This window comes from Mixophyes fleayi, chromosome 1 (genome assembly GCF_038048845.1).
Source record: "Mixophyes fleayi isolate aMixFle1 chromosome 1, aMixFle1.hap1, whole genome shotgun sequence".
Taxonomy (NCBI): Eukaryota; Metazoa; Chordata; class Amphibia; order Anura; family Limnodynastidae; genus Mixophyes; species Mixophyes fleayi.
The window spans coordinates 309,577,088-309,584,587 of NC_134402.1; the positions used below are offsets into that span (position 1 = coordinate 309,577,088).

At 44.5% G+C, this 7,500-nt stretch overlaps 2 non-coding genes and 29 pseudogenes across 2 annotated transcripts; all 31 read right to left on the reverse strand.

Moving 5' to 3' along the window:
• Nucleotides 1–250: 250 nt before the first annotated feature.
• Nucleotides 251–369, reverse strand: LOC142126146 (5S ribosomal RNA; annotated as a pseudogene).
• Nucleotides 370–655: 286 nt separating this feature from the next.
• On the reverse strand, nucleotides 656–774 carry LOC142133731 (5S ribosomal RNA; annotated as a pseudogene).
• An 85-nt stretch (nucleotides 775–859) lies between these two features.
• Nucleotides 860–978, reverse strand: LOC142136421 (5S ribosomal RNA; annotated as a pseudogene).
• An 83-nt stretch (nucleotides 979–1,061) lies between these two features.
• Nucleotides 1,062–1,180, reverse strand: LOC142136247 (5S ribosomal RNA; annotated as a pseudogene).
• Nucleotides 1,181–1,466: 286 nt separating this feature from the next.
• On the reverse strand, nucleotides 1,467–1,585 carry LOC142132947 (5S ribosomal RNA; annotated as a pseudogene).
• An 84-nt stretch (nucleotides 1,586–1,669) lies between these two features.
• On the reverse strand, nucleotides 1,670–1,788 carry LOC142129720 (5S ribosomal RNA; annotated as a pseudogene).
• Nucleotides 1,789–2,068: 280 nt separating this feature from the next.
• LOC142130155 (5S ribosomal RNA) lies at nucleotides 2,069–2,187 on the reverse strand (annotated as a pseudogene).
• An 84-nt stretch (nucleotides 2,188–2,271) lies between these two features.
• Nucleotides 2,272–2,390, reverse strand: LOC142128844 (5S ribosomal RNA; annotated as a pseudogene).
• A 284-nt stretch (nucleotides 2,391–2,674) lies between these two features.
• Nucleotides 2,675–2,793, reverse strand: LOC142136464 (5S ribosomal RNA; annotated as a pseudogene).
• Nucleotides 2,794–3,079: 286 nt separating this feature from the next.
• Nucleotides 3,080–3,198, reverse strand: LOC142133428 (5S ribosomal RNA; annotated as a pseudogene).
• An 84-nt stretch (nucleotides 3,199–3,282) lies between these two features.
• On the reverse strand, nucleotides 3,283–3,401 carry LOC142136398 (5S ribosomal RNA; annotated as a pseudogene).
• Nucleotides 3,402–3,484: 83 nt separating this feature from the next.
• On the reverse strand, nucleotides 3,485–3,603 carry LOC142120196 (5S ribosomal RNA; annotated as a pseudogene).
• Nucleotides 3,604–3,686: 83 nt separating this feature from the next.
• On the reverse strand, nucleotides 3,687–3,805 carry LOC142113827 (5S ribosomal RNA; annotated as a pseudogene).
• Nucleotides 3,806–3,888: 83 nt separating this feature from the next.
• LOC142131061 (5S ribosomal RNA) lies at nucleotides 3,889–4,007 on the reverse strand (annotated as a pseudogene).
• Nucleotides 4,008–4,091: 84 nt separating this feature from the next.
• On the reverse strand, nucleotides 4,092–4,210 carry LOC142135921 (5S ribosomal RNA; annotated as a pseudogene).
• An 84-nt stretch (nucleotides 4,211–4,294) lies between these two features.
• LOC142127179 (5S ribosomal RNA) lies at nucleotides 4,295–4,413 on the reverse strand (annotated as a pseudogene).
• Nucleotides 4,414–4,498: 85 nt separating this feature from the next.
• On the reverse strand, nucleotides 4,499–4,617 carry LOC142111648 (5S ribosomal RNA). Its single transcript, XR_012680982.1, has one exon. It is a non-coding gene; the product is annotated as a 5S ribosomal RNA (ribosomal RNA).
• Nucleotides 4,618–4,701: 84 nt separating this feature from the next.
• Nucleotides 4,702–4,820, reverse strand: LOC142129923 (5S ribosomal RNA; annotated as a pseudogene).
• An 84-nt stretch (nucleotides 4,821–4,904) lies between these two features.
• On the reverse strand, nucleotides 4,905–5,023 carry LOC142135155 (5S ribosomal RNA; annotated as a pseudogene).
• An 83-nt stretch (nucleotides 5,024–5,106) lies between these two features.
• LOC142127533 (5S ribosomal RNA) lies at nucleotides 5,107–5,225 on the reverse strand (annotated as a pseudogene).
• Nucleotides 5,226–5,310: 85 nt separating this feature from the next.
• On the reverse strand, nucleotides 5,311–5,429 carry LOC142121564 (5S ribosomal RNA; annotated as a pseudogene).
• An 85-nt stretch (nucleotides 5,430–5,514) lies between these two features.
• Nucleotides 5,515–5,633, reverse strand: LOC142118770 (5S ribosomal RNA; annotated as a pseudogene).
• Nucleotides 5,634–5,718: 85 nt separating this feature from the next.
• LOC142117484 (5S ribosomal RNA) lies at nucleotides 5,719–5,837 on the reverse strand (annotated as a pseudogene).
• An 85-nt stretch (nucleotides 5,838–5,922) lies between these two features.
• Nucleotides 5,923–6,041, reverse strand: LOC142111659 (5S ribosomal RNA). Its single transcript, XR_012680983.1, has one exon. It is a non-coding gene; the product is annotated as a 5S ribosomal RNA (ribosomal RNA).
• Nucleotides 6,042–6,125: 84 nt separating this feature from the next.
• LOC142133591 (5S ribosomal RNA) lies at nucleotides 6,126–6,244 on the reverse strand (annotated as a pseudogene).
• Nucleotides 6,245–6,328: 84 nt separating this feature from the next.
• LOC142136536 (5S ribosomal RNA) lies at nucleotides 6,329–6,447 on the reverse strand (annotated as a pseudogene).
• Nucleotides 6,448–6,530: 83 nt separating this feature from the next.
• On the reverse strand, nucleotides 6,531–6,649 carry LOC142127544 (5S ribosomal RNA; annotated as a pseudogene).
• Nucleotides 6,650–6,734: 85 nt separating this feature from the next.
• On the reverse strand, nucleotides 6,735–6,853 carry LOC142121575 (5S ribosomal RNA; annotated as a pseudogene).
• Nucleotides 6,854–6,938: 85 nt separating this feature from the next.
• LOC142118781 (5S ribosomal RNA) lies at nucleotides 6,939–7,057 on the reverse strand (annotated as a pseudogene).
• An 85-nt stretch (nucleotides 7,058–7,142) lies between these two features.
• Nucleotides 7,143–7,261, reverse strand: LOC142117495 (5S ribosomal RNA; annotated as a pseudogene).
• An 85-nt stretch (nucleotides 7,262–7,346) lies between these two features.
• Nucleotides 7,347–7,465, reverse strand: LOC142124040 (5S ribosomal RNA; annotated as a pseudogene).
• Between the last annotated feature and the right edge of the window lie 35 nt (nucleotides 7,466–7,500).

Consider the following 7,500-nt stretch of genomic DNA (forward strand, 5'->3'; position numbering starts at 1 on the left):
TCTTATACATCTCAAAACCAGCATTGAAGGAAGCCGGAACAAGAGAAAATAAAAAAAAAGGCGTGCAGCACATGGTATTCCCAGGTGGTCTCACACCCAAGTACTAACCAGGCCTGGCCCTGCTTAACTTCCAAGATCAGGCTTGTTTAGGGTGGTGTGGCTGTAGGTATTGGATTCCTAATGACCTACATCTCTTATACATCTCAAAACCACCATTAAAGGAAGCCGAAACAAGAGGAAAAAAAAAAAAGGCCTACAGCACCTGGTATTCCCAGGTGGTCTCCCATCCAAGTATTAACCAGGCCTGGCCCTGCTTAGCTTCAAAGATCAGATGAGATTGGGCTTGTTCAGGGTGGTGTGGCTGTAGTTATTGGTTTCTTAATGACCTACATATCTTATACATATCAAAACCAGCATTGAAGGAAGCCAGAACAAGAGGGAAATGAAAAAAAAGGCCTAAAGCACCTGGTAGTCCCAGGTGGTACCCATCCAAGTACTAACCAGGCCTGGCCTTGCTTAGCTTCCAAGATCAGATGAGATTAGGCTTGTTCAGGGTGCTGTAGCTGTAGGTATTGGTTTCCTAATGACCTACATCTCTTATACATCTCAAAACCACCATTGAAGAAAGCCGGAACAAGAGAAAATAAAAAAAAGAGGCCTACAGCACCTGATATTCCCAGGTGGTCTCCGATCCAAGTACTAACCAGACCTGGCCCTGCTTAGTTTTCAAGATCAGACGAGATTGGGCTTGTTCAGGGTGGTGTGGCTGTAGGTATTGTTTTTCTAATGACCTACATCTCTTATACATCTTAAAACCACCATTGAAGGAAGCCGGAACAAGAGAAAATAATAAAAAAAAGGCCGACAGCACCTGGTATTCCCAGGTGGTCTCCCATCCAAGTACTAACCAGGCTCAGCCCTGCTTAGCTACCAAGATCAGACAAGATTGGGCTTGTTTAGGGTGGTGTCTCTGTAAGTATTGGTTTTCTAATGACCTACATCTCTTATACATCTTAAAACCACCATTGAAGGAAGCCAGGAACAAGAGAAAATAAAAAAAAGGCTTACAACACCTGGTATTCCCAGGTGGTATCCCATCCAAGTACTAACCAGGCCTGGCCTTGCTTAGCTTCCAAGATCAGACAAGATTGGGCTTGTTGAGGGTGGTGTGGCTGTAGGTATTGGTTTCCTAATGACCTACATCTCTTATACATCTGAAAATCACCATTGACGGAAGCCGGAACAAGAGAAAATAAAAAAAAAAGGCATACAAAACCTGGATTTTCCAGGTGGTCTCCCATCCAAGTACTAACCAGGCCTGGCCTTCCTTAGCTTCCAAGATCAGACAAGATTGGGCTTGCTCAGGGTGGTGTGGCTGTAAGTATTGGTTTCCAAATGACCTACATATCTTATACATCTCAAAACCTGCATTGAAGGAAGCTGGAACAAGAGAAAATAAAAAAAAAGGCCTACAACACCGGGTATTCCCAGGTGGTATCCCATCCAAGTACTAACCAGGCCCGGCCCTGCTTAGCTTCCAAGATCAAATGAGATTGGGCTTGTTCATGGTGTTGTGGCTGCATGAATTCCTTTTCTATTGACCTACATCTCTTATACATCTAAAAACTAGCATTGAAGTAAGCCGGAATAAGAGAAAATAAAAAGAAAAAGCCTACAGAACCTGGTATTCCCAGGTGGTCTCCCATCCAAGTACTAACCAGGCCTGGGCCTGCTTAGCTTCCAAGATCAGACGAAATTGGGCTTGTTCAGGGTGGTGTGGCTGTAGGTATTGGTTTCCTAATGACCTACATCTCTTATACATCTCAAAACCACCATTGAAGGAAGCCGGAACAAGAGAAAAAAAAAAAGGCCTACAGCACCTGGTATTCCCAGGTGGTCTCCCATCCAAGTACTGACTAGGCCTAGCCCTGCTTAGCTTCCAAGATCAGGCTTGTTCAGGGTGGTGTGGCTGTTGGTATTGGCTTCCTAAAGACATACATCTCTTATACATCTCAAAACCAGCATTGAAGGTAGTCGGAACAGGAACAAGAGAAATAAAAAAAAAAAAGGCCTACAGCACCTGGTATTCTCAGGTGGTCTCCCATTCAAGTACTTATCAGGCCCGGCCCTGCTCAGCTTCCAAGATCAGACGAGATTTGACTTGTTCAGGGTGGTGTGGCTGTAGGTATTGGTTTCCTAATGACCTACATCTCTTATACATCTCAAAACCAGCATTGAAGGAAGCCAGAACAAGAGAAAATAAAAAAAAAAGGCCTACAGCACCTGGTATTCCCAGGTGGTCTCCCATCCAAGTACTAACCAGGCTCGGCATTGCTTAGCTTCCAAGATCAGACGAGATTGGGATTGTTTAGGGTGGTGTGGCTGTAGGTATTGGATTCCTAATGACCTACATCTCTTATACATCTCAAAATCACCATTAAAGGAAGCCGGAACAAAAGGAAAAAAAAAAAAGGCCTTGAGCACCTGGTATTCCCAGGTGGTCTCCCATCCAAGTACTAACCAGGCCTGGCCTTGCTTATCTTCCAAGATCAGATAAGATTGGGCTTGTTCAGGGTGGTGTCTCTGTAAGTATTGGTTTTCTAATGACCTACATCTCTTATACATCTCAAAACCACCATTGAAGGAAGCCGGAACAAGAGAAAATAAAAAAAAAGGCCTACAACACCTGGTATTCCCAGGTGGTATCCCATCCAAGTACTAACCAGGCCTGGCCTTGCTTAGCTTCCAAGATCAGACAAGATTGGGCTTGTTGAGGGTGCTGTGGCTGTAGGTATTGGTGTCCTAATGACCTACATCTCTTATACATCTGAAAACCAAAATTGACGGAAGCCGGAACAAGAGAAAATAAAAAAAAAAGGCCTACAAAACCTGGATTTTCCAGGTGGTCTCCCATCCAAGTACTAACCAGGCCTGGCCTTCCTTAGCTTCCAAGATCAGACAAGATTGGGCTTGCTCAGCGTGGTGTGGCTGTAAGTATCGGTTTCCAAATGACCTACATATCTTATACATCTCAAAACCTGCATTGAAGGAAGCTGGAACAAGAGAAAATAAAAAAAAAGGCCTACAACACCTGGTATTCCCAGGTGGAATCCCATCCAAGTACTAACCAGGCCCGGCGCTGCTTAGCTTCCAAGATCAAATGAGATTGGGCTTGTTCAGGGTGTTGTGGCTGTATGAATTCCTTTTCTATTGACCTACATCTCTTATACATCTAAAAACTAGCATTGAAGTAAGCCGGAATAAGAGAAAATAAAAAGAAAAAGACTACAGAACCTGGTATTCCCGGGTGGTCTCCCATCCAAGTACTAACCAGGCCTGGGCCTGCTTAGCTTCCAAGATCAGACAAAATTGGGCTTGTTCAGGGTGGTGTGGCTGTAGGTATTGGTTTCCTAATGACCTACATCTCTTATACATCTCAAAACCAGCATTGAAGGAAGCCAGAACAAGAGAAAATAAAAAAAAAAGCCTACAGCACCTGATATTCCCAGGTGGTCTCCCATCCAAGTACTAACCAGGCCCGGCATTGCTTAGCTTCCAAGATCAGATGAGATTGGGATTGTTAAGGGTGGTGTGGCTGTAGGTATTGGTTTATTAATGACCTACATCTCTTATACATCTCAAAACCAGCATTGAAGAAAGCCGGAATAAGAGAAAATAAAAAAAAAAGCCTACAGCACCTGGTATTCTCAGGTGGTCTCCCATCCAAGTACTAACCAGGCCTGGCCCTGCTTAGCTTCCAAGATCAGATGAAATTGGGCTTGTTCAGGGTGGTGTGGCTGTAGGTATTGGCTTCATAATGACCTACATCTCTTATACATCTCAAAACCAGCATTGAAGAAAGCCGGAACAAGAGAAAATAAAAAAAAAGGCCTACAGCGCCTGGTATTCCCAGGTGGTCTCCCATCCAAGTACTAACCAAGCCCAGCCCTGCTTAGCTTCCAAAATCAGACGATATTGGGCTTGTTCAGGGTGGTGTGATTGTAGGTATGGGTTTCTTAATGACCTACATCACTTATACAGCTAAAAACCAGCATTGAAGGATGCCGGAACAAGAGAAAATAAAAAAAATAGGCCTACAGCACCTGGAATTCCCAGTTGGTCTCCCATCCAAGTCCTAACCAGGCCCGACCCTGCTTAGCTTCCAATATAAGACGATATTGGGCTTGTTCAGGGTGGTGTGATTGTAGGTATTGGTTTCTTAATGACCTACATCTCTTATACAGCTAAAAACCAGCATTGAAGGAAGCCGGAACGAGAGAAAATAAAAAATAAAAACCTACAGCAACTGGTATTCCTAGTTGGTCTCCCATCCAAGTACTAACCAGGCCCAGCCCTGCTTAGCTTCCAAGATCAGATGAGATTGGGCTTGTTCAGGGTGGTGTGGCTGTTTTTATTGGTTTTCTAATGACCTACATCTCTTATACATCTCAAAACCAGCATTGAAGGAAGCCGGAACAAGAGAAAATAAAAAACAAAAGGCCTACAGCACCTGGTATTCCCAGGTGGTCTCCCATCCAAGTACTAACCAGGCCCGACCCTGCTTAGCTTCCAAGATCAGACAAGATTGGGCTTGTTCAGGGTGGTGTGGCTGTAGTTATTGGTTTTCTAATGACCTACATATCTTATACATCTCAAAACCAGCAACGACGGAAGCCGGAAAAAGAGAAAATAAAAAAAAAAGGCCTACAGCACCTTGTATTCCCAGGTGGTCTCCCATCCAGATACTAACCAGGCCCGACCCTGCTTAGTTTCCAAGATCAGACGAGATTGGGCTTGTTCAGGGTGGTGTGTCTGTAGTTATTGGTTTTCTAATGACCTACATCTCTTATACATCTCAAAACCAGCATTGAAGGAAGCCGGAATAAGAGAAAATAAAAAAAATAGGCCTACAGCACCTGGAATTCCCAGGTGGTCTCCCACCCAAGTACTAACTAGGCCCGACCCTGCTTAGCTTCCAATATCAGACAAGACTAGGCTTGTTTAGGGTGGTGTGGCTGTAGGTATTGGTTTTCTAATGACCTACATCTCTTATACATCTCAAAACCAGCATTGAGGAAGCCGGAACAAGAGAAAATAAAAAAAAAAGGCCTACAGCAACTGGTATTCCCAGTTGGTCTCCCATCCAAGAACTTACCAGGCCCAGCCCTGCTTAGCTTCCAAGATCAGACGAAATTGGGCTTGTTCAGGGTGGTGTGGCTGTAGGTATTGGCTTCATAATGACCTACATCTCTTATACATCTCAAAACCAGCATTGAAGGAAGCCGGAACAAGAGAAAATAAAAAACAAAAGGCCTACAGCACCTGGTATTCCCAGTTGGTCTCCCATCCAAGTACTTACGAGGCCCAGCCCTGCTTAGCTTCCAAGATCAGACGAAATTGGGCTTGTTCAGGGTGGTGTGGCTGTAGGTATTGGCTTCATAATGACCTACATCTCTTATACATCTCAAAACCAGCATTGAAGGAAGCCGGAACAAGAGAAAATAAAAAACAAAAGGCCTACAGCACCTGGTATTCCCAGGTGGTCTCCCATCCAAGTACTAACCAGGCCTGGCCCTGCTTAGCTTCCAAGATCAGATGAGATTGGGCTTGTTCAGGGTGGTGTGGCTGTACTTATTGGTTTTCTAATGACCTACATCTCTTATACATCTCAAAACCAGCATTTAAGGAAGCCGGAACAAGAGAAAATAAAAAACAAAAGGCCTACAGCACCTGGTATTCCCAGTTGGTCTCCCATCCAAGTACTTACCAGGCCCAGCCCTGCTTAGCTTCCAAGATCAGACAAAATTGGGCTTGTTCAGGGTGGTGTGGCTGTAGGTATTGGTTTTCTAATGACCTACATCTCTTATACATCTCAAAACCAGCATTGAAGGAAGCCGGAACAAGAGAAAATAAAAAACAAAAGGCCTACAGCACCTGGTATTCCCAGGTGGTCTCCCATCCAAGTACTAACCAGGCCCGACCCTGCTTAGCTTCCAAGATCAGACAAGATTGGGCTTGTTCAGGGTGGTGTGGCTGTAGTTATTGGTTTTCTAATGACCTACATATCTTATACATCTCAAAACCAGCAACGACGGAAGCCGGAAAAAGAGAAAATAAAAAAAAAAGGCCTACAGCACCTTGTATTCCCAGGTGGTCTCCCATCCAGATACTAAGCAGGCCCGACCCTGCTTAGTTTCCAAGATCAGACGAGATTGGGCTTGTTCAGGGTGGTGTGTCTGTAGTTATTGGTTTTCTAATGACCTACATCTCTTATACATCTCAAAACCAGCATTGAAGGAAGCCGGAATAAGAGAAAATAAAAAAAATAGGCCTACAGCACCTGGAATTCCCAGGTGGTCTCCCACCCAAGTACTAACTAGGCCCGACCCTGCTTAGCTTCCAATATCAGACAAGACTGGGCTTGTTCAGGGTTTTGTGGCTGTAGGTATTGGTTTTCTAATGACCTACATCTCTTATACATCTCAAAACCAGCATTGAGGAAGCCGGAACAAGAGAAAATAAAAAAAAAAGGCCTACAGCAACTGGTATTCCCAGTTGGTCTCCCATCCAAGAACTTACCAGGCCCAGCCCTGCTTAGCTTCCAAGATCAGACGAAATTGGGCTTGTTCAGGGTGGTGTGGCTGTAGGTATTGGCTTCATAATGACCTACATCTCTTATACATCTCAAAACCAGCATTGAAGGAAGCCGGAACAAGAGAAAATAAAAAACAAAAGGCCTACAGCACCTGGTATTCCCAGTTGGTCTCCCATCCAAGTACTTACGAGGCCCAGCCCTGCTTAGCTTCCAAGATCAGACGAAATTGGGCTTGTTCAGGGTGGTGTGGCTGTAGGTATTGGCTTCATAATGACCTACATCTCTTATACATCTCAAAACCAGCATTGAAGGAAGCCGGAACAAGAGAAAATAAAAAACAAAAGGCCTACAGCACCTGGTATTCCCAGGTGGTCTCCCATCCAAGTACTAACCAGGCCTGGCCCTGCTTAGCTTCCAAGATCAGATGAGATTGGGCTTGTTCAGGGTGGTGTGGCTGTACTTATTGGTTTTCTAATGACCTACATCTCTTATACATCTCAAAACCAGCATTTAAGGAAGCCGGAACAAGAGAAAATAAAAAACAAAAGGCCTACAGCACCTGGTATTCCCAGTTGGTCTCCCATCCAAGTACTTACCAGGCCCAGCCCTGCTTAGCTTCCAAGATCAGACAAAATTGGGCTTGTTCAGGGTGGTGTGGCTGTAGGTATTGGCTTCATAATGACCTACATCTCTTATACATCTCAAAACCAGCATTGAAGGAAGCCGGAACAAGAGAAAATAAAAAACAAAAGGCCTACAGCACCTGGTATTCCCAGGTGGTCTCCCATCCAAGTACTAACCAGGCCTGGCCCTGCTTAGCTTCCAAGATCAGATGAGATTGGACTTGTTCAGGGTGGTGTGGCTGTACTTATTGGTTTTCTAATGACCTACATCTCTTATGCATC